Source organism: Carlito syrichta, unplaced genomic scaffold (genome assembly GCF_000164805.1).
Source record: "Carlito syrichta isolate Samal-C Ts95f unplaced genomic scaffold, Tarsius_syrichta-2.0.1 Scaffold316181, whole genome shotgun sequence".
NCBI lineage: Eukaryota > Metazoa > Chordata > Mammalia > Primates > Tarsiidae > Carlito > Carlito syrichta.
In genome coordinates, this window is record NW_007260277.1 from 114316 (window position 1) to 140383 (window position 26068).

Here is a 26068-nt window from a genome sequence, read left to right on the forward strand (position 1 = left end):
GAGACCATGGGTGAAGTGTTGTCACTTGCTGACCACATCTTTCAGCTGTGAATGTCATCGAATGCGCTTTCTTAAGGCAGTCAGTTTCCTTGGACTGTTTCAGACTAGATTGAGCCTGTCTGGATCCTTGTCCATTACTTTTGGTTGCCATTAGTTCATTACAACACTAAAAATCCTACCCTTAAAGAGAAATCTCAGCCATTTTGTATATATGAGCTATATATATAAGCGCATTCTCACATTTCTTGTATGCCAAAAAAAATCTCACTATTTGACATTTGACACTGCACTCCACCCTATGGAAAACACTGTACAACCTATGGGTCTAATATATTCTGGAGTGGTTTATCCTGTCCAGACAGCTGTTCCCGGACCTTTCCAGGAAGTAAGTTCTAGAAGAAAGCCCAAGACTCATCCAACTAAAATATTCATTGATTTTACAAATTTTCATTACTTTCAACAGAAGCATGCCAAATAATATGTATGGATACTCACTCTTCCAGTGGGTGGAGATTTATTCTGAGCCTTTCCACACAAATACACATCTCACCTGAGTGTATCCTAGGCTCAGAAACTCCCTTCCAAAGTAACATAGTATGGAAAATAAAATATAACTTTATAGAGGACAACCCTGACAAAAACTACCTCAACTTACCTATAAGGCCAACTTTGAGATATCCCACTTTTTGGGATAAGCCAACGTATGCCTTCAGTGTATAGGTTTATAATTTTACCTGCCATGACTGTCCCTCTGAAATGTATAAAACCAAACTGTAACCCAACCTTCTTGGGTGTAACTTCTCAGGACTTTTTGAAACTATGTTGCCCCAGACCAAGGTCATTCACGTTGGCTCAGAGTAGACCTCTCAAATGGTTTACAAAACTTGTTTTCTTTCCATTACAGGGCAAAGTCTTTCACAAGACTTCCTCACATCAGATGCCAGTTGCAAGTAACAGTCCACAAGCCAACTGTGCTTCACTTGGCTAAAGACAAATTCAGAAATTCCCACAACTCCATCTTTTTCAATAATTGGCTAGAATGACTCAAAGAGCACAGCAAAGTGCTATATATACTACTCTCATTTTATCATATCCATAAACTGCTAGAGGAGGAAGTGGGGAGCACATAATATTAATAATTGTAACATCTCAATCCAGACAAAGTGGAGACTAAAACTAGTGCCAAATTTTACCTTTAATGACCACTTTTATACCTAATCCCGAATTGAACACCACATCTTTAAAATAAAGTAAGTTAAAAAAAAAGAAAAGGTCTAATAAAAAAATACTTGGAGAATTGGCTGGTTTTTGCCAGAGGTAGGGAAATTACATGGGGGCATCTGTCCCTGTGGAGGTGGAGAGCCAAAAATGCTTAGTTCATTGATATTTTCCCCCCGCAAAAAGCTCCCCCAAGCCTCATTACCCAAAGTATGTATTGGGGTTTTATTAACCAGGCACTATTGCCAAAATCATTGGCCATATAGTTGAACTCAATTTCCAACTGCCCATCCACCCTGGAGATCAAGCAGCTGTAAGTTCAAATCCTGTGATTACATGGTTTGTCTTTCTGGTGACCAGCCCCCATCCTGAAGCTAGGTAGGGACTCCTGCCATGAGTATGTCAAAAATATTCTTATCATTAAAGAAATTTTGAGGGGTTTTGAAACTCTGTGACAGAAACCAGGATAAAGACCAGATATATTTTTAATTGTGCCATACCTCCCAAGGACTAAAGTTGCAATAATTTAAGTAATAAAAGAAATTGATAAGTGCTAATTAACACAGAAAGTATAAAAATAAAAATAAATGAGTTCATGCAGATATAAACAAATAATTGAATAGCCAAATAAATGGGAAAGAAAAGACAAATCTTTCTACTATTTACAAAAGCATGCCAAATAATATGTGTGGATAAATACCCCTCCATTGTGCAGAGTTTAATTCAGTGCCTTTCCACACAAATACATTCACTTGAGTGTGAGCCAGGATTAGAAACTCCTTAAACTTCCTTCCAAAAAGTGGACTATAGAAAAGAAAACATAGTAACTTTATAGTGGACAAACCTGACAAACACTACCTTAACTGACCAATATTAATATCATCAGAGATTATACATATGAAGTGCGTAAAACTATTGAAAGTATCTGATGTGATGATGTATGATAGTCTTCTCCCAGCCCCATAAAACCAGTCTACCCATAAGAAAATAACAGACAATTTCAGTTTCAGGGGTATTCTAACAAGTGCTGAACCAGTACATCTCGAACTTCTCAAGGTCATGAAAAAAAAAGAACAGAATAAACTGAGAAAGCAAGCTGGCTATGTATAGTGTAGTATGCTGGATTGATCATTAAAGAGAAAAAACGTATTAAAAAATGGTGAATATGTAAAACGTCTGGGGTTCAGATAGTAGAATGTACCTATGCTGGTGTCCTAGTTTTGAAAAATGTCCCATGACAGAATATTAACATCAGGGATAATGGGTGAGAGACATTTGAGAACTCTCTGTGCAATTTATTTCCAAATATAAAATTATTCAAAAATAAAATATTTACTTGAAAAGCATGTAATGGTCTCTTATATACAGAAGATAATACAAAAATATTTCCTATATTTGTGCCAATATCCTTTTTAATTCTTTGGTAGTAGTCTATTTTGCTTCACGCTGATGACCTGAAAAGTTGTAAGACTCTTCATTAAGCAAAATAAACTCAAATTTTCAGTTCCAAATTGTTACTCTTCTACTGCTCCAAGATGAAGTTTCTTTCATAAACTTGTGTCCTCAAGTTGGAATACAAACGTGTATCCTAAAAGCTCTTTTTTGCCAATATTGTCTACTGCCCTCAAGACTGAATCCAGAACAATCTGTTTTCTGAACATTCAACTAATCCATTTAATTTTTTCCCCACATCCCAAATCCCTGTTTACTTATTGTTTTCTATCTGCACTCTTCATGAAAGTCAGCTGACACACCTCACTATGTTCCATTTTGTCACTTGTGGATCAGTATTAAAATAATTACCCAAAATAAATTAATATGTCAATCTTTCTCATAATTAATGATTATATCAGCCGAACATAGTGGCTCAAACCTGTAACCCCAGCACTTTAAGAGGCCAAGGTGAAAGGATTGCCTAAACCCATGAATTAAGATAAGCCAGGCAGGGGAATCAACACAGTAAGTCCTCATGTCTAAAAACAAACAAACAAAAACAAAATCAGTATTATATTTTAAATGTCTGCAGTTTTTTCTTGGATGTAAGACACAGTTTCACAACTCAACCTCCAATGTTTGCAGGAATTAAAGATAATTTGTTTTAGTTTCCCCCAGGCAATTTGCATTACAAATCAATGCAAATACCCCTACCCCCAGTTTATTGAAACACCACTGTCTTCTACTATTTTTCTACTATAAAGGAATATTTGAGGCTGCATTATTCATTAAAAAAAGAGGTTTATTTGGCTCAAAGTTAGGCAAACTGTACAAGAAGCATGGCACCAGCATCTGCATCTGGTTGAGGGCCATGTGCATCTCCCATTCATGGCAGAAGGCAAATAGGAGCTGACATGTGCAGAGATCACATGACAAGAGAGTAGGCAAGTGGTGCATGCTAGACTTTTTTGAACAACCAGTCCTAGCAGAAACTACTAGAGCAAGAACTCACTCATTACCACAAGAAAAGAACCAAGTCATTCAGAAGGACCATTTACAATAACCCATTTCCATTAGGTCTGAGGATGAACACTGCAGATCAAAATTCAACATGTGTTTTGCAGAGGTCTAATATAAAAAAAATAGCAACCACCATATGATATTTCTTTTTATGAAACTGTTCATAAAATTCCAAGTTCAAACACGTTAGAACAATTAAATATCTCAGACAGAACATTACATAGTCAAAGATATCTTCAGTACCTGTACATTATTGCAAGAGTATTTTAGGAGATCTTCATTTATCCACTGCAACGATTAATAAATGTATAACATCATAAGTACTTATATACTGATTGCATAACATTTCATTTACTGTGGCTATTAATATTTACTATTTCAAACAGACCCAGTCTCAGATTGTCCTCTTCCTCCCTCTTTCTGCAGAGAAATGGGGTCACTATTGTTCTTAAGATTTGCTGAGGACTGAGTACATCAATAACTGATTATGACACTAGACTGACAATTCACATTTTTCTGATGAGGTAACAGAATTGTGTAGTTCTTCGACAGGAGATTAACAGAGCTGGGATATACTGGGGTCGTGGCACATGAGAATAAAAGGGTGAATCGTTGGTAAACGTGCAGTGATTACTACAGCAGTGTTCACCAGTCACCAATTGAAATTATCGAAGAGAACTAAATAAACATAGATGCTGAAGGAAAGAATATAAAATGCTACAAAGGTGCTCACCAGTGCAAGGATGCTTTGGGTGGCCCTGGTTTCAGGAGAAGATGGGTGGGAGCGATTGATACTACAAATGTGTTGGACCTGTTGCCTGTGTCTATACAGGATGAAAACCATGGAACTGCTGTCACAAGTCATGAATCCCAAGCAAAGAATATCATGGAAAGAGATCAATGCTGTATACACTGGGGTCATGAATTTGTCATGAAATGGAGAACAATATCTAAAATCTCTTTTCTTTTTGATGTTTGTTTTGCTCCAATTTCCAGTTGTATAATTAGGAAAAATGATATTTACCAGTATGTGTAAGGCCCAGCACAGGGTGCTGGAATGGCCAACATAATTTGGGGCTTTTACTTTATGCTCTACCCACCTCCTGAGGTTCCTAGGGTTGATGGTGATCATTTGAAAAACACTCAACAGACAGGTGGCACCAATGGACAGACCCCTGGCCACAGTGTGAACATATAAAATAACTTCACATCCAAAATAAGTAGCAAAATGTTGTCACCCCAAAGCTGTCATGGTCTCTGGAATTTCTCTAGGGAGAATGACCAAGGAGTCAGCTATAATCAGGTGCCTGAGAGTCAAATCTGTGACTCTTGACCCACAACCCCTAAAGTAAAGGGACATGTAATGATACAAGAGTGAAAAGTTCCCCAGGATTCCACCAACTACCTGGAATAGGAAGATCATGTCTATTTTCAAATCCACAGAGGCCTTTCTATCATTTGCAGGACTCAGTATTCAGCGAGCAGAGGGTTCTGCATGGAAACATGCATTGGGGGTTACATTTTGATGGAAGACAATATCTCTAATTATTACTCTTTTCCCATGACAAATCAAAGTTAATATATATGTATACTTTTTAAAATGAAATTACCCAAGTCTCGTGTTTTCTTTGTATGTCACCTACTGAAAGGAACTTTCATTAATATTTTACCTATTCAAATATTTAATATTCACAATTCTATAAGTTAGAAATTAAAGTTTTCTTTGTATGCCACCTACTGAAAGGAACTTTCATTATTTTACCTATTCAAACATTTAATATTCACAATTCTATAAGTTAGAAATTAAAGTTATACTCCTTTGATAACTAGGAGAATTTAACCATGAGGAAGTAAGGTAACTAATCTGAATCCTGACAGCAGCATCAGGATTTCAACCTGGGTAGTCTGGTTGCAGTGACATTGATGTTCACTACAATGCTATTCAATAACAGTTAGCTAGTAGTATTATTTAATACAAACACACTATATGTATGAATATCTTGTCATATATCAAATTCATTTCACTTTAAAAATTTGATGTTTTCAATTTTTCCAAAGTATTTATTCTATAGACCAAAGTAACTTATGAATTGATATTTAGAGGTTTTAATAAATTATACATGTACTGAATAATTTTATGTGACCCAACACAATTTATTCAAAATAAATACTAGGATTGTTTAAAAAAAACTCATTTCATGTTTCACATAGACTAAAAATAGCATGATACTGATCAAGAAATTAATGTACAAAATAATGTGCACTAAAACATGAGGCAAGAAATAAAAAGTGATAAAGTAATTTTAGGGTAGTAAGTCAATTAGTTTTACAGATGATGTAACTATATGTTTCTTATTTCAGAGTAACTAAATGAAATGAAATAATATTTGAATTGGAAAGTATATTAAAATACAACACAAACATGCAAAATGGACTTTGAAGACATGAAATCTTGTCCATTTAATACATTAAAAAGGGAGAAAAACAGTTAGTAAACCTTGGAATAACACTGAAATATTTTTAAACCAGAGAAAGTATAGTGAGAAATATATCATCCTCAAAACTTTTTTCTGATAATATTGTATTTGTAAATAAATGTATTCCTTTAAAATAAAATTGTATTAATTAAGTCACTAATGTTTGTGATCTGAAACACTCTATTATGATGTTATCTTTTTCCTAAAGAACTTTCCCTAGATTCTGGAAGGAAAATAGTCCCCCAAAATCAACACTCCACAGATATTTACAATACAGACACATTTACTGTCTCCATTAAGTATGTCATACACAAATTACAGGAAAACAATAATATTTGAGCAATTCCTATTTGGTTACACTGTTTCTGCTGTGAATTAAATAATTATATTAGCCTCATCATATTCATTAGCCCATGCAAAAATATTTTACAGAAATTGCTATACTCCTCCTGAAAATATCTGACTTTTGCCTGGAGGTGCAAATTGAATGGGAGATGAATTTTGAAATTACAATCTTGAAGCATATTAAAATTCAGACTTTGATAACACCTGGATTAAGCACCAAGAAGCCCTTCAATGTGAATTTTATTGAATAACATTAGCAACAGTCATGGGTCAGTTTAGAGTCTCAGGACACCATCTCCCTCCAAAGCTCAGCTAATGCCTTAGGATTTGATCCTCCTTCTTGTGTACCCCTTGACCAGTTTCTATCCCAAAAGTGTGTCTTTGCCACGCCCATACAGACTTGCCCAATTTTCTAATATACCTAATCTCTTACAGGATGTATCTGTCAGACTGAAGTAGAAAATACAAGGCTCCTTCTGCTGCCAGGACTGTGAGCTCAATGTGAAGGTCATCTCAGTCAAAGCATGTGTGGGTGGAAGAGGCAAAGGCTTGAAAGATGGGTTTGTGATGCTGTGACCTCACCTCCCCACAGAAATGCAATTATCATGTCACCAGAAGCAGCTATGCCAGGTCACGCTTGGGGAGCTGAAGCTAGTTCTGAAAAACTTTTGAATTTCCAGAGTCCATTAGAAATTTCTTGGGAGACTTCCAGCAAGATAGTGATGGGGCAGGTTGCTCTGTGAGACCCTCTGCCTAAGAGAACACAAATAGGGCTCTAGCTCTCTCCCACAGGCTGCAACTTCCATCTTCGGCAGCCTGCTCTTCACAGGGATCTCAGCCTCCATCACCACTCAAACATCACAGTGGGCTGGGCCGCCACCACAGCTGTGGATGCTGCCACCATGGCCATCGCCCTGCCCATGCTTGAGACAACCCATGACCTTGGACCTTGAAGCCCCTGCAAGTAGGATCTACTGAGATCACCACCACCAGGCCTGCTGCTGCCACTGCCACCGCCAAGCCATACCACATCCTCGCCTGGAGCCAGGTTTGTGGAGCTCCTTCATGTACCAGGAGGCCCACCACCATGACTACCGACTACAGTCACCCGTTCCCTCCCCTCCTGGTCACTGACTCACAGGCTTCAGCAGCTACAGATAAAGATCAACCAGAGCAGTGAGACAACACCACCTCCTGGGGATCCAAGGTAACAACATCAAAGGGGAATGACAGAAGGTTTTCCTCCTAAATAAATAGAGACAGGGCAGATCTGAGTAATAGACTGGGCAGGGAGCCCAGATCTGAACTGTTCTTCACAGCAGGTCAGGGGCAACTTACCCTAACTGTGAATAAATCTACCAGGCTGCAAAAACAGCTAGAAATCAGAGTTGAAAGGATATTGGACTTAAAGGAAGCCTCAGAGTGTGCTCGGTTGGTTCTGTTAGTTTACTGATTTTAATCTTTTCCTTTTTAAATTATTTCTCTGCAAACCCCATCTTTGTGTAGAGGAATATTACACCAATAAGGAGGTTGTTTAGCTTATATGTTAGCATCATTGCATGTTTTAGTTTTTTGTATGGTTGTGGTTAGTCTGTAGTCATGGTTAGTGTTTTTCATTTTATTTGTAGCAGTCTTTGTGTCTCTTTTCACTTGTCAGTTGGTATGCTCATCTGTTTTCCCTCTCACTTCTCTCTCTCTCCACCCCCTCTTCCCCCCACAGCCTGCTTCATTTTCTTTCTTCTGTTTATCTCATATTGCTTTCAAGGAGTAAACCTACAACCCCACTGCATGGGCAGATTCCAAGGCAGTGGGAAGTGGGTTTCAGACTATCCACACACCTGTCGGTGGATACTGGGATATGCAGATAGATTTTGAATCACAGCTCCCCCTTAATTAAATCTCAAAACTGCTAAAAGGACCACCTCCAACCCACAGTACAACTCCAGAATTAAACAAAGCAAGAGGAAATATATAAGGAAGAATAGGAGATTGAACAAACAGCAGTAAAAGCAAACCCTCTGCCCCTGAATAACAGAATTAAAGAAGATGGGGAAGTGGAGGGAAAGGAGAAGTAGGGAGGAAAAATCTGCCCAAATGAAGAAAAATCAAAAGAAGAATATAGGTCTCACAAGACCCCTGGGAGTCAGACACTGAGAAAACAGACTTTGGAACACAAACAATGAAGAGCCCCCAGAATGACTGGTCACATGCAACAAACCCAGACATCAAGACATTATTAGAGAGAATAAAAAAAATTGAGAAGAGACAAGAGGAAAATAGGAAGGATCTGATGACAGAAATAATAACAGTAAAGAATACTGTGATGGAAATAAATAACAAACTAATAAGCATGGAAGGCAGAATTAGCCAAACAGAAGAAAGAATGTCACAGCTTGAAGACCAAAATACAGAACTAACCCAAACTGTCAAAAACATAGAAAAGAAGCTTAAAAAGACAGAACAAAACCTTCAAGAGGTGAATGATAACTTCAAGAGACCCAACCTAAAAGTAATTGGCCTTCCTGAAGCAGAGAGAGAGTCAGAGGCCACACTGGAACAAACATTTCATGAAATCATTCAAGAAATCTTCCCTCATCTTAGCAGTGATGCAAAAATTAAAACACAAGAGATTCAGAGAACTCCTACAAGACAATAAATGAGAAGACCAACTCCCGGACACATAATAACTCGCCTTAAAAATGTAGATATAAAAGAAAACATCCAAAAGGCACCAAGAGAAAAGCATCAGAATACCTACCAGAGAGGACCAATTAGTATCGCAGCACATTTATCTACAACCCTCCAGACTAGGAGAGCTTGGAGCCCTATCTTCAAAGTTCTAAAAGATAAACAATTTCAACCAAGAATAACATGCCCAGCCAAACTAAGCTTCATCAATGAGGGAGATTTGAAATCTTTCCCAGATATCCAATCCCTAAGAACCTATGCTGCCACCAGACCACCTAAAAAAAGAAACACTTAAGAAAGTACTGAACACAGAAGAAAAGGAAAAAAGAACAACAACGTTCTTCACAAGAGTACAGGCAAAAGATTAAAAACACACGTGAACCAACTCCAAAGCAAGCAAACAAAAAAAGACAACAAACAAATAGGTACAACAACAACTCTGTAAGAACCTTATGATAGGGACCAGCTCTGACATTTCAAAAATTAGCCTAAATGTGAATGGACTAAATGCACCACTGAAAAGACATAGAATGGCAAAATGGATAAAATATCACCAGGCAACAATTTATTACCTTCAAGAGACTCACTTCACTAGAAAGGACACTCACAGATTCAAAGTAAGAGAATGGGAAACAAATTTTCAGGCGAGCAAAACACAAAAGAGAGGAGGAGTCATGACCTTAATTTCAGACAAAATACACTTTAAGCTATCAAAACTTAAAAAAAGATACAAAAGGTCACTACATAATGATAAAAGGTTCAATCCATCAACAAGAAATATCCATCCTAAACATATATGCACCCAACATAGGAGTGCCAACTTTCATAAAGCAGCTTCTAGGTAATCACAAAAAATATACTGACTCTAACACTATCATAGCTGGAGACTTCAATACTCCACTCACAACACTAAAAAATCATCAGGAAAAAAAAAATCAGCAACGATATCCAGAACCTCAATGTGACTCTTGACCAAATGGACTTAATTGATACCTACAGAATACTCCATCCAATGACCACAGAATATACATTCTACTTATCACCGCATGGAACATACTCTAAGATTGACCACATACTTGGCCATAAGTCAAGCATAAACAAATTTTAAAAGATCGAAATTTTGCCATGCACCTTCTCAGACCACAGTGGAATAAAAATAAACATCAATACCAACAAGATTCCCCCAAAACCCACAAAGATACGATCACTAAACAGCATGATGCTAAACAACTCCTAGGTCAATGATGAAATCAAAACAGAGATTAAAAGATACCTGTAAATGAATGAAAATGAAGAAACATCTTACCAAAATCTCTGGGATGCTATGAAAGCTGTAGTAAGAGGGGAAATCATATCTCTACAAACACACATGAAGAAAATGGAAGGATCACAAGTTAACAGCATAATAAGTCACCTAAGGAAGCTGGAAAAGTAAGACCACAAAAACCCTAATTTCAGCAGAAGAATCCAGATCACCAAAATAAAAGCCCAAATCCAGGACATAGAAGACAAAAAAGTAATACAAAAAAAAAAAACAATGAAACAAAAAGCTGGTTCTTTGAAGGGATAAACAAGATGGATGTTCCCCTGGCTAGACTGACCAAGAAAAAGAGAGAAAAAGCCCAAATAAACACAATCAGAAACACAAAAGATGAAATCACATCTGACCCTGAAGAAATACAAAAGATCATTAGAGACTACAATGTAAACTTGTGTGGAAACAAGCTTGAAAACCTTAAGGAAATGGAAGACTTTCTGACATCACACAACTCCCTAGATTGAAACAAGAAGAAATTGAGACCCTAATAGAGCAATAACAATCATGGAAATTGACTATGTAATAAGAAAACTACCTACAAAAAAAAAGCCCTGGACCAGATGGCTTTCCAGCATAATTCTACAAGACATTTGAGGAGGTGCTGATACCAATCTTGCTGAAAGTATCCGGACAATTGAGAAAGCTTTAACTCTCCCCAAATCATTTTACAAAGCTAACATCACATTGATACCTAAGCCAGGTAAGGACCCAACAAAGAAAGAGAACTATAGGCCAATATCTTTGATGAACATAGATGCTAAAATTCTCAACAAGATCCTAGCTAACCGGATTCAACAACACATCTCAAAAATCATCCATCATGACCAAGTAGGCTTCATTCCTGGGATGCAAGACTGGTTCAACATTTGTAAAACCATAAATGTAGTTAAATACATCAACAGATGTCAAAACAAAAATCACATGATTATATCATTAGATGCAGAAAAAGCTTTTGATAAAATCCAGCACCACTTCTTGATAAAAACCCTCGAACATCTAGGAATATGGGGAACATACCTCAAAATAGTCAAAACCATCTATGAGAAACCCACAACCAGCATATTCCTAAACAGACAAAAATTGGAGCCATTTCCCTTGAAAACTGGAGCAAGACAAGGATGCCCACTCTCTCTCCTCCTGTTCAATATAGTATTGGAAGTCCTGGTTAGAGCAATCAGAGAAGAGAAGGCAATCAGGGGTATCCAAATAGGAAAAGAGGAAGAAAATTTATCTCTCTTTGCAGACAACATGATTGTGTACCTTGAAAATCCAAGAGAATCTGTGGAAAACCTCCTTGCACTGATAAAGGACTTTGGCAAAGTCTCAGGGTATAAAATAAATGTGCAAAAGACAATTGCATTTCTTTACACCAATAATAAACAGGCAGAAACCCAATAAAAAGCACAATTACATTCACAATAGGCCCCCAAAAAATGAAATACCTTGGTATCTTCCTAACCAGAAATGTGAAAGACCTTTACAATGAAAACTACAAAACACTGCTCAAAGAAATCAAAGATGACACAAACAAGTGGAAAAATATCCCATGCTCATGGATTGGAAGAATCAACATTGTGAAGATGTCCATCTTACCTAAGGCAATCTACAGATTTAATGCAATACCCATCAAATTACCAGCAACATTCTTCTCAGAGCAAGAAAAACCAATATTGGAATTCTTATGGTAACCCAAATGACGACGAATAGCCAGAACAATCCTCAGCAAAAAAGACAAAGCAGGAGGTATCACATTGCCAGATTTTAAACTTTACTATAAAGCTACAATAATCAAAACAGCTTGATATTGGTACAGGAACAGGCATATATACCAATGGAATAGAATCGAGATTCCAGAAGCAAAACCTCAATTTCTCAGCCAACTCATCTTCGACAAAGCCTCCACCACCCACCACTGGGGAGAGGAGAGCCTATTCAGTAAATGGTGCTTGGAAAACTGACTGACCACATGCAGAAGATTCAAACAAGATCCCTATCTATCACCATACACAAGAGTTAACTCTAAATGGATCAGAGACCTAAATGTAAAACCTCAAACCATAAGAACCTTAGGAAATGCAGGACACACCCTTATGTAAGTTGAAACTGGCATCTAATTCCTGAACAAAACCCGAAACGCACCGGTCATAAGAAATAAGATAGACAAGTGGGACCTCATTAAACTGACAAGCTTCTGCAAAGCCAAAGAAACCATCAAGAGAGCAGGGAGACAGATCACAGACTGAGAAAAAGTATTTGCCAACTCCATGTCTGACAAAGGCCTAACATCTTGGATCTACAGGGAACTCAAAAGTGCTGACAAGAAAAAAAACAAACAACCCCATTACAAAGTGGGCTAAAGATATGAACAGACACTTCTCAACAGAAGACACATGAGTGGCCAACAGACACATGAAGAAATGTTCAACATCACTAATCATCAAGGAGATGCAAATTAAAACTACACTGAGATACCACCTAACTCCAGTCAGAATGGCCATTATCAATAACAAAAAATAACAGATGCTGGAGAGGATGTGGTGAAAAGGGAACACTTCTACACTGTTAGTAGGAGTGTAAACTAGTGCAGCCTCTGTGGATATCAATATGGCAATTCCTAAAAGCTCTAAAAATCGACCTTCCATATGACCCTGCAATCCCCCTACTGGGAATACACCCTGAAGAACTCAAATCACTCTATGGAAAAGATACCTGCACACGTATATTTATCACAGCATTGTTCACAATAAATAGCAAGATCATGGTACCAACCACGCTGTCCATCAAAAGAGGATTGTCTTTTAAAAAGTGGTACATATACACAATGGAATATTTCACAGCCATAAAAAAGAACAAAATCATGAATTTTACAGCAACCTGGATGGAACTGGAATTTATAATACTGAGTGATCTCTCACAGAAACAAAGATCTGAGTATCACATGTTCTCACTCATAAGTGGTCCTTGAACAACTACCATAATACTATAAGAAAAGGATTGACAGTGGTGGGAAACTCTGGGGGGGGGGTGCAGGGAAGGGAAGGGAGGTGAGATTAACGGTAGTTGATATCTGTCTGGGGATGGGAGGCATATCTCATCAACAAGGGTACCTGCACAATGCATATTTGTGTACCTAACCCTTAAGTGTACCCCACAATTTTAAAATTTAAAAAATGTTAAAAAATTCAAAGAAAATGTTCTCTATTAAGACAAAACATAATAAAGCCCAAAAACAAGTAAAAAAAAAAAAAAGAAAGAAGTTTCTAGTTAGCATATCCAAAGAGAATACTGAAGGGTATGGGATCTTTTTTCCATTTTTCCTAGAAGCAGACAGGCTCTGTTATGGAAGTAACAGAAAATGCTGAAGTCTGACCATTTTCATGAAGGACTGACACTAGTTCATAAAACTCATTGAATTACCAGCTTCCTGAGAATCTCTCCTAACCCCCATCTAATTCATTTTAAGCCTCAGACCCCTGAATACCACTAGCATTTAATTTGTGGGAAGAAAAGCAGAATCACACAAGGTATCCCAATAAGTTTTCAATTGGGTAGGTGCAAAAGGAGGAAGATCATGTCAATAATTGATCCAAAAATGTTTTCTCTATTTCCCCAACTCAGTACCAATGTTTTACAAAACCTAGATGAAATGAAAATATTCAGAAAAATAGACTTTAGCAATATTGACTTTAACAGAGGTATGGAGTTTAAACCACACAATAACCATAGAAGAAAGGGGGAATTTTTTCAGTACTTATTTTTAAAATGAAGGATAGTTTTAGATTTGACAAGACATCATTTATCTAGCCTATTAATTCCAGGATTTGGCCCTTTTAAAAATTTTGAGTTGTGGGATGTATGTGAGGATTGGCTACATAACTAAATAGTGTGCAAGTGAGGTTGGGCTTCCAGTGAGCCCTCTCTAGGAAAGGGACAATTTTAGAAGAATTCCCCACAAATTAAAGCATCAGAATCAAATTTTAGGCTCATTCTACTAAACTTTTAAATGTTAGATCAGCCAATGTTACTTACACAATCTCAGGGCATTGAAAAGGAAATAAAGTTTCTAAATGATTCATATAAATTGAGGAAAATACTAATGCTAAAATGTCCTAAAAGTTGTACCAAAAGGAAGAGTTGAAAAAACCTCACATCTTCTCAAAGAAACTAAAATACAGCAAAAACCTGGCAAATAACATTAAAATAAACTATGATGACTATGTGAAGTTCATATCTGAACTTTAGAAATGATCCAATATTCAAAAAATTCATTACTATACTTCACCGTATTTGTACATAGAGAAATAAAGGGACCCTACTTAAAGTTACAAATAGCATTTTTGGAAGAATTCAAGATGCATTGATTTTAAATTGAAATACTCAATATTAGAAACTGATAGATCTTTCCTAACTTAAAATACAAAGTCTTCATCTTGCTTATGGGAAGCACTAGTTTGTTTCCATTAAGGTCAGAAAGCAGCACTAAGAACACATGATCTCCCATGCTCTTCATTAATCATTGTATTGAAGTTTTCACCCAGGCTATTTAAATTAGCTGAAAAATAGAAAACAAGTATATGAATCTGTGTTTACACCAGAAGGAACAAATAAATTGATAGAAAACAATTCAGTATGCTAATAGAATACTAGATTGATTTTTAAAAACAATGCCCTTCATATGTACAAAAAAATCAGTTACAAGTTTATATGGGAGGGGTTGATGTTAAAAATATAAAATAGCTAAAGTGAAATAAACTAATGGTAAATAAACATTAAAAAGTGTCTGAAGTCTATATGAGGAAAACTAGAAAACATTTCCTGAAGTATATGAAAGTAAATATAAACAAATTGAAAAATCACATCATGTTCTTGGGTAGAAGAACTCAACATCATTTAAAGCAATTATCCTCATACTAATTTATACTCTTGCTTTGCTCTCTGTATCGCTCTATCCATTTGTTTTTGGAGCTAGCAATGTTACTGCTAAAATCTAATAGACTATACACCTAGTATTTATCAATGAAAAAATTGAATACATTGAGTGAACAAATAAGAATAGCTCCCAAAAGTTGGCATGCCCATGATCCCAGCACTTTGGGAGGCTAAAGTAAGAGGATTACCTAAGCCCACAGGTTCAAGACTTGCCTGGACAACTTGGCGGGACGTCATCTGTACAATAAATTAAAAAATTAGCCAGGTGTGGTAACACATGCCTGTAATTCCAGCTGTTTGGAAGACTGAGTCACAAAGATCACGTGAGCCCAGCAGGTTGAGACTGTGGTGGCCGTTAGCATGCTACTGCATTCCAGACTGTACACCAGAGTGAGACTCCAACTAAAAAAAAATAGCCCCCAAAACTGTACAAAAGAAATGAACAAAATGAGGTGGATAACCCTCTGAGACATGCTGATTCAAGAACTGACTGAGAGACCAAAGAATTTAACATTTCAGAAATATGCCAAAGCGAATTTTTATTTTTTTCTTACCATTTTAAATTTCATATTAATTTTTATTTTAAGTCATTCACATGACTGAATGATTTGGTAGTTCTTTTCCTAGCTGACTTTGATCATCTTTTCTATTTTGTTTGTTTGATTTTAAAGATTTGGGGTGAAATTCAGGATTAGGTATACAAGTGGTCTTCATATAGGTAAAGTTTGGACTTCCCTTTGGTTCCCACTTTACCTGGTTTGAGATCAGTTATCTTTATTGATTTTATGTGTCTCCCCTCCTTCCCCTGGCAGTTTTTGACTACTGCCAATCCCAAAGTTAATAAGCAATAAAAACTAAAGTGGGAATGATATCATTAATATGTGGTATTTGGAAATGGAAATTCCTTAGAAAGTGATCATAAATGGACTTATTCTTTAATTTTATAGTAAGACAAAGGACAAAAAGATAAATCTATAAGCAGGAAAACAATGAAATTATAGTTGAATTTCATCACAAGCTGAGACAGTATAAACTAGACTAACAATGAAGAGAATCTTAAAATATTAATAATATTAGAGAGCAATCCACATAACAGGAAATACCATCAGAAAATTTAGAAATGAATGTCAGATGAGAAAAACTGCTTGCAACTTATATTCTGTTGGGAGCCAGCCTTGGAGGTCCACCTGATTGACAGGGTCTGGGTGGGCTGAAGACCCCGGGCTGCAGGATGAGCCCAGGAAGCTGAGGCCCTTCTGTCCTTCACCTTTGCTGTTTGATACCGCCAAAGAATTCTGTGCAGTCGGGGAAGAAGAAAATGGCATGTTTATGTGAAGTACTCACAGCTAACCTGGAAACATCATGGTTTATTTTTCCATTTTTCCCACTATGCCACTTGGCCTTCTCTAACATATGCCCGACGGGAACCCAGCCCACATCAGAATAATTTGGAATCAGAAGAAGAAAGAGTCTTGGTCCCTGGGGTGAGACGCCTCACCCTTCATATGCATCGGAGGTCTCGTCCCCGCCCCCATTTTTCTTCTTTTGTTTCGTGTCCTCCCCCCTCTCCATTTCTTTATAGCCCAGAGTGATTGGCTTATTCCACTCGTCGTCGGCGCCTCCCCACATGGGGACAGCTCAAGGCTTTAACCATTGAAGCGCGTAAATTAGTTCGTTCACAGAACATCTCTCCAACACCATCTACTGTTTTTGTTGCTATGATGGCTATTCTCCCCTTTCAGGTAAGTCATATTAATGCTGATGATAGTACAAACAGAACCTATTGGGCTTATATGCCTAACCCTCCAGTTTTTCAACCTGTTACTTGGGATAATGAAGTGATAACAATTTTTACTGACACTGCTTCTTCGGAAGGTGGCCCCACTATTTTCTCCTCCCAAGTTAAAACTGTTATTAATCATAATTTTTCTTTCTTAGGGAGTTCCAGCTCACCCCCAATTTGTTTTAGTTTACCTACCAGTTCAGAACGCTCTCCTCTCATACCAAAATGTTTGCCTTCTCGTATTAAGGGGATGATAACTGACAGCCCCTCTGGTCAAAAGGAGACTCGAAATATCTGGTCCCTTATCCTATTAATGCCTGGAGATTTTGAACCTAATAAAAAAAATAGAGGAGCAGCACTCCTCTGAATTTCCTACTTGCACAGCTCACAGGGGACATCAAACTTCAAATACCGAAAATGATTGGCTTACGGTGCACCCTGAATTTAGATTCCCTCCTTGGAAGGAATGTATGCATTCCTCCAAGGTGACTCTCCCTATTTCTAATACTAATGTGTCCATAAGTGACTGTAGCTGTCATGACCCGACTACAGATCTCCGCCCTTATGTGGAACACAGTCCTAATTTCTTGTGGAAGAACTCCGTACCTAAACCTATACCCATTACTAGATGGAACATTAATGGATGGGTTCCCCTAATATTAGTAATGAATGATGGTAATAAACAATCCATACAACCTAATATTTGGAGAGCCTTAGCTGCTACTAAACCCATAGTTTTACATCATCCACAGGGACAAACTATATATAATATAAGAGCTTGTTTGCAATCTCCTTATGCCTTTTTAGTAACCACTGATTATGAATCTTTAGTAATTTCTTTTGATGGGCAGAAATACCAAATTTCTTATAAAAACTGCAAATTAACTAATTGTCTTACTTTCTCTAATTCATATAATGGATTTATTATTCTCCACCGACCTCCTTATTTGATGGTTCCTGGAAAACTTCCATCTCTTTGGTATGATGAATATAGTCTAAGAACATTATATGAGCTTAACTCACTGTTGTCATGACCAAAAAGATTTATAGCAACTTTAATTTTAGGAATTACAGCTTTGATAGCCATTGCTACTTCAGTTTCAGTTTCAGCCATAACCTTAGCTAAAAAAGTACATACTGCTACATTTACAGATCAGCTATTCAAAAATGTCTCATTAACTTTAGCAGCTCAAGAAATTATTGACCAAAAATTAGAAAGTAAAGTTAATGCATTAGAAGAGGCTATTTTGATTATAGGACAGGAACTTGTAGCCTTGAAAATTAAATTGGCTTTGAGATGTCATTCAGAGTTTAAATGGATTTGTGTCACACCTCTCCAAGTGAACAAGTCTATTCATACCTGGGATAGGATTAAAAATCATATCTCTGGAATTTGGAACCATTCCAACATAAGTTTGGATCTCTCCAAACTTCACCAGGAAGTACAAGACATTAGTTCTGCTGAAAAACAATTTGAATTCACCCAATTGGCTCAGTCAATCTATAACAATTTTTCTTCATTTGTCAATCAAAAATCATTATTGTTTATATTAATCAATGTGGGAATTTGTGGAGGAATAATCTTGCTACTATTATGCTTACTTCCAGTACTCTTCAAATCATTGAAAAATAACATCTCTCGACTAAGCATGGAATTTCACGGCTTTGTATTAAAAAACAAAAAAGGGGGATATGTTGGGAGCCAGCCTTGGAAGTCCACCTGATTGACAGGGTCCGGGTAGGCCGAAGACCCCGGGCCGCAGGGTGAGCCCAGGAAGCTGAGGCCCTTCTGTCTTTCACCTTTGCTGTTTGATACCGCCGAAGAATTCTGTGCAGTCGTGGAAGAAGAAAATGGCATGTTTATGTGAAGTACTCACAGCTAACCTGGAAACACCATGGTTTATTTTTCCATTTTTCCCACTATGCCACTTGGCCTTCTCTAACATATGCAAGGGTTAAACTCTGAAGCACATCAAGAATGCTTTATTTCACTTGGTTATAAGTTACTAGATATTGCTTAAGTAATAAATGATATAAGTATATCTACTCCTTATTTGATTTAGGATTAAGCAGTTTAGTGTTAAGACATAAGGATTTTTAGAAGCACAAGTTTATAATAAGTTCATTATGAATTCATTATAAGTTCTAACACTTGTATAGGAGTTATGTAGGTGATTCATAACACTGTTTTCACTAACTTAGGACAAAGATTATGTTAAGGTTTTTACTTAATTTAATAGTTAAAACTCTAAGTTAACATTTATAGAATAGGTTTTCACTGAACTCAGAATAGAATAATCAGACACTTTTATGACAGATCAGCTAAAACAGAAAGTAACCTTGAGGGGCCTGGGAAACATTACTAAAAGCTTCTTTTGAGTTCTCTTTAGAAACAAGCACTGCAAGATAAGAGAAAACTAACGAGGACATCTGGACAAGGGAGGCGATCACAGGACTCTGAAGAACATAAGAGCCTAAGATGAGAATATTCCTGACACATAAAGAAATATACACTTAAAGAAACTTGCTTGAAACATTTCAAGAACTGTAATTTGGGACATTGGACTGAGAGTATCATTGTTGGCTTTATGAATAAGACGTTGTCTGGAGGCCTATGGGAATCTTGGTTTGTTTGCTACTGAGACCTATGGGAATCTTGGTTTGTTTGCTGCTAAGACCACTAGCTGGTAACTTTTAAAAGATATGAATGTGAAAGAGTTTTCTTTGTCTTGCCCAGTCAAAAATGGTATAAAAGCTCTGTATTAACTAACATTAAATTGTCATCTGTTCAAGAAGCAGGTGTCCGTGTATATGATCCTCGTTCGTCGCCTATCCGTCTCTCCTTCAACACTTCCCATGACCCTTGCGGGGTGGGCCCCCGCAATATTCCATAATTTTTATCTGTCCTACCAGTAAGAAAACTCTCAAAATGTATGAGTTCCAGACACAAGAACACCGGAGTCAAAGAAATTGGGATTTACTTGATCTAAGATATTGTCTGTAGTGAATTGAATCTTGCCAAATATGTACAAACTCCATAAGTTCATAGTTACTGTAAAAAACTATTAATATATTTTGAAGTAGTCAGGTTACATATTTATTGCCCTGATATAAACGAAGGGAAAAGAACAAATATTCACTCCTTATTTTCAGACACTCTGTTTTAAGGTAACACAAGAAGAACAAGTGACTCAATAGAATAAAATAAATATTCAGATAAGATGGTTGGACTTGATGGCTCACACCATGAATCTTAGCACTTTGGGAAGGAAAGACAGGAGAAGTGCTAAAGCCTAGAAGTTCAAGACCACACTGACAACATAGCAAGTCTAGCCTCCAGAAATAAATATTTCAAAGGAGACCTTATTTGGCAAATGGTGCTGGGAAAACAACTGGTGCTGGAATATACCTGGAGAAACACAAATCCTTCTACAAAAAAGACAAATGCACACGAATGTTTACTGCAGCATTAATCACAACAGCAAAAACATGGAACCAACCATGTTGCCCATTGAAACTGGACAGAATTGAAAAAAAAATGTGGTAGATACATTATTCTGATCACATGCAGAAGAATTAAATAGGACCTTTATTTATCACCACAAACAAAAATGAACTCTAAATGGATCAAAGATCTAAATGTTAAACATCAAACTATAAGAATCATAGAAAACACATGTGACAACCTTATGGAAATTGGAACTGGCAACCAATTCCTGAGTAAAACCTCCAAATCCCATGTCATAAGAGACAAGAGGGACCTCATGAAACTGACAAGCTCTGCAAAGCAAAAGAAACCACCAAAAAGTGGGGAAAACAGACCACAAAATGGGGAAAAAAATATTTGCCAACTGCATATATGACAAAGGCCTAGCATCTAGGATCTACAAGAAACTCAAAGTTGCTAAAAGTGGGGGGAAAATGTCCCCATTAAAAAGTGGACACAAGACATGAAAGACAGTTCTCAAAAGAAGACATATGAGCAGCTAAAAACACATAAATAAATGCTCAGCCTCACTTGCTATCAGAGAAATGCAAACCAAAACTACATTGAGATACAAAACTCCAGTAAGAACGGCCATCATTCATAAATTTTTTTTTAAATGATGGTGGCGAGGATATAGATAAAAGGGAACACTTCTATGCTGCTGGTGGGAATGTAAGGTAATTTAAACTCTATGGATAACAGTGTGGTGATTCCTAAAAGAATTAGAAATTGATCTTCCATATCACCCAGAAATCCCCCTGTGGGAATATACCTGGAGGAAAACAAATCATTCTGCAAAAAATATACTGGTACACAAATGTTTATTGCTGCATTATTCTCAATAACAAAAACATGGAAACAACTATGCTTCCCATCAAAACCAGATGGATTTTTTTTAATGTGGTATAAAAATGATGGAATATTACACTGCAAGAAATAAAAACAACATTTTGGACTTTGCAGCAACTTGGATTAATTCGGAGCCTATAACACTCAGCAGTCTATCACAGAAACAAAAAAAATGAGTGCTACAGGTACTCACTTGTAAGTGGACCCTTAACACATATCATAATAGTACAGGAAAGGAATTGGCAGTAGCAAGACACTGCCAGGGAAGAGGGTACACATAATATCAGTATGGGATTCTGATCCGAGTCCAGGTAAAGTGAGGTCCAACGGGAGCCTGAAACTTCACCTGTACCTAGATCCATTCTGTACCCAATCCTTATTTGTATCCCACATCTTGAAAATTAATTTTAAAATGTTTTTATATTAGCCAGTTGTGGTAGTGCACACCTTTATTGCCAGTAATGGGGGAAATTGAGGAGAAAGGATCAATTGGGCCCAGGAGGTAAAGGCTGTGGTATGCAGTGATCGTACTACTGCACTCCAGCCTGGGAGACAAAGTGAGACCCTGACTCCATAAATAAATAAATAAATAAATAAATAAATAAATAAATAAATTCAGAGAAGATAATAGAATTAGCCAATCACTTTTGAAGACCAAGTTATATAATGCAGTGAGGTAATGATAATCAATACAAAGGAATGAATGAGTGAATTAATGTCAAAAAGCAATGAAGAAAGTTTACTGGATATAATAGGTTTGCATCATTAGAATCCACTGACCAACTTTAGCAGAAATAAAAGTGTGGCCGTCATCATACACCTCCTCCTGTACTATGATGGGAAAGCATGACTTCAGACATTATACTTGATAGAAAATTGAAATGGAATCTAATTAAGCCTTGTGCTTCAAGTATCTTTAAGTACCAGCTTATTGGATTTTCCCCCCAATCTTTACCTTGAGAACCTGGTGGAACTGCTAGAGTTAAACTCACAAAAGTGTGGGGGCCCCTAAGACTAGGTGCCACCACCCCAGGACTCACTGAATTTCTGCTCTTCTCAAATTTTTGCTCTCATCTTGAAGGGCTGAACAGACATTGATGCACAATGTCCAGGTGGCACCTGAGAAGGGGGTTCAGTGACTTCCAGGGAATGACACAGGCACTAGTTCCCTCAGCACCCTCCATGAACTGCTACAGACTGTCTGAGGAACACTCATGGAATCATCCCATCTCCTTTATGTTCACCTACAGCAGCACCTTCTTCTGAAAAAAAAGTCTGGTTCTTTCACGAAGCAGTTTTCTAAGTACTGCCTAGAGACAAATATATATATTTGGTAATGGGATTTTTAGAAGTATAATTTGAGCTGGGTACAGTGGCACAAAACTGTAGTCCCAGGTATTCAATAGGTTGAGACTGAAGGATCACTTAAGCCCAGGAATTTAGGTCAGCTGGACAAAATAGTGACGCCCCATCTATAAAATACATTCACATATATATATTATCTATAAATTTATATAAAATATTTCTGTATACAAACTAAACAAGTTATACTAAAATGTATTGTCACTGTTTTCACCCATCACCTACTATCAGACCTTATCTCTAGTTATTAAAATCAAGACCCAAGAAGTCGTAGATAGACATTGATTTACTTGAATATCATCTTATTGGCTCAGCCTCTCCTGGGGTATATGGAAGCCTCAAGTCATTAAGGTTGGTCTCTTGGATCAAGAAAAATTACTTCAGTTGGACAGGAAAATTACCAAGCACATGTTGTGTGTAAAATAGGAGCAGAATATTTGATGAAACATATCCCATTTTGAGTCTTTACAGCATTTTGTTTATGTATTCATCCATCAATGAACATTTGAAAGGTTTCCACCTCTTGGCTATGATGAATAGTGTGGCTATGAACATGGGTGTTAATACCTGGCATTTTGAAGCTTGTTGCTTTTCCTCAGTTTAATACCCTTGATATTCAATTATGTCATGGCATGTATCAGGCACTTATTCGTTATTTATTGCTAAGTAGTGTTCCATTATATGGATGTTACATGGATTGTTTCATTCACCCGGTGCTGGATGTTTGGGTCATTTCCAGTTTGGGACTTTATGCTACACGCCTATAAACACCAGATCTGGTTGTACTCATGTAAATGTTCGTTTTTTGTGTAAACACTTAAGATATTCTGAAAATAGTATATTTGCAATATTCTTGATTACATTAATTAAGTAGATTACAATTTTTGATTCCACTTGAAATAAGGTCCCATAGTTACACAAAACTCATTAGAATGTACCAAAAAAATTGAAAAACTTCTGATATCACATAACCCCAGAGTTCTTATTAGAGAAAGTTGCAGTAATAAACACCTGCCAAAACAAGAAAAGAGTGATGCTATTGAACTAGTCCCATATGACGATGCACCGGAAGGCACACACTCAGTGATAACATGAGCATGCTTTAGATATGGGTGCAAGAAGAGGATTAGAGCCCGGTGAAGGGTTCTGAGGTTGAAGCCTCAGGTGGAGTCCTGATGTTGAAGCCTGGGGATAGGTTCTGGGGGTGGCCAACCAGGGATGTCCACTTCCCCTCAGGCCCCATCCTGGGCATGCAGGTCATGATGAGGCCATGGGCAGAGCATTCTTCATGTCTGCTGACCACATCTTTGCATATTGAATGTTCCCCTGCAAACTTCCTTGAATCAGACGGCCCCATGGACTGGCTTAGACCAGATTGGGCCTGTTCGGATCAATGCCCACTACTTTAGGTTACCATTAACTCATTATAATATAAAAAGTTCCACTCTGAATGACGTATTGCAGCCATTTTATATGCATACAGCATATGTATAAGTGTGTTCTCACGTTGCTTGTATGCTAGAACCTCACCCATTTCATACTTAAACTCGTATTCCACTCTATGTAAAATGCTATAAAACCAATGTGCCTTTTGCAAACAGGAGTAGTTTTTCCTGCCCAGTTGGACATTCCTGAACTGTCCCAGTAGGAATTATCTAAAAGTAGCCCATGTCTCATCTGTTGTCTCCAGGTCATTTCTTAGGCTTCCTCAGACACAGTGCCTTCCCTTTTGTCATCTTTAAGGGCCCAGAACCACAACAGGGTAGACCCCTTATCTGTTCTCATCCATGATACAATCATCTTGAAGAGAAAACAAGGAGTCATGAAGAGGAGAAAAAGAAGGGAGCAGCTTTTGTTACTTGCCAACATCAGAATTCTGCTATGGCTTAGGGGTGATGCAAGTATATAGTATCAGTCTACTAGTTACTGCTTTATTGCTCAGTAAACCAGGGGATTCATGATGCTCTGTGTAGGTTTGTATATCACAATGTGAATTTTATTTTATTATTTATTTTTTATTTTTAAAATGTGGGGTTTAATTCAGTGTTAGGTGTACAAATACTCATTATGCAGGTATCCTTGTTGAGGTATACTCCCACATCCCCAGACAGATTCCTACTACTGCCAATCCTGCCCCCACACTCCCCTGGCAGTTTTCCACTACTGCCAATCTTTTTCTTATAGGATTATGATAATTATTCAAGGTCCACTTATAAGTGAGGACATGTGATATTCAATTCTTTGTTTCTGTGATAGGTCTCTCAGTATTATGGATTCTAAGTCAATCCACATTGCTGTAAAGTTCATAATTTTGTTCTTCTTTATGACTGTGTAATATTATTTCATGTATATTACCCAATTTTGTATTCTGTCTTTTTTCAATGGGCAGTGTGGTTGGTTCCAAGTTTTTGCTAATGTGAACAATGCTACAGTAAACATATATGTGTAGTTATCTTTTTCATAGAGTGACTTGCATTCCTCTAGGTATGTTCCCATTGGTGGGGCTGTGGGATCATATGGAAGGCTAATTTTTAGATCTTTTAGGAATCACCACACTGCTTTCCATGGAGGATGTCTTAGTTTACACTCCCACCAACAGTGTAGAAGTGCTCCCTTCTACCACATCCTCTCCAGCATCCATTATTTTTTTAGTTATTTTTGAATATCATCCTAGCCGGGCTCGGTGGCTCAGCCTGTAATCCCGTGCCTTTGGGAGACTGAGGTGAGTGGATTGCCTGAGCCCGCGGGTTTGAGACCCGCCTGGGCAGCGAGATCTCATCTCTACAATAAATTTTAAAAAATCAGCCGGGCTTGGTAGCGCATGCCTGTAATTCCGGCTACTTGGAAGGCTGAGGTGGAAGGATCGCCGGAGCCCAGCAGGCGAGGCTGCAGTGGACGGGAGCAGCCACTGCACTCCAGTCTGGGCGACAGAGTGAGACTCCAACTCAAAAAAAAAAAAAAGAAAAGAAAATCATCCTGACTGGAGTTAGGTGATATCTCAGTTTAGTTTTAATTTGCATTTCTTTGATGACTAGGGTGGCTGAGAATTTTTTCATGTAACTTTTGGCTGCTTTTATGTCTTCTTTTGAGAAGTATCTGTTCATATCTCAAAAAGTGAATTTTAAAAAACAAGGGGTGAACATCAATTAATTTTCTGA

General features: G+C 37.4%; 1 pseudogene; it reads right to left on the bottom strand.

Moving 5' to 3' along the window:
* The window catches only part of LOC103276397, a 43748-nt pseudogene extending 38653 nt beyond the window's left edge, over positions 1 to 5095 (bottom strand).
* Positions 5096 to 26068: the final 20973 nt, after the last annotated feature.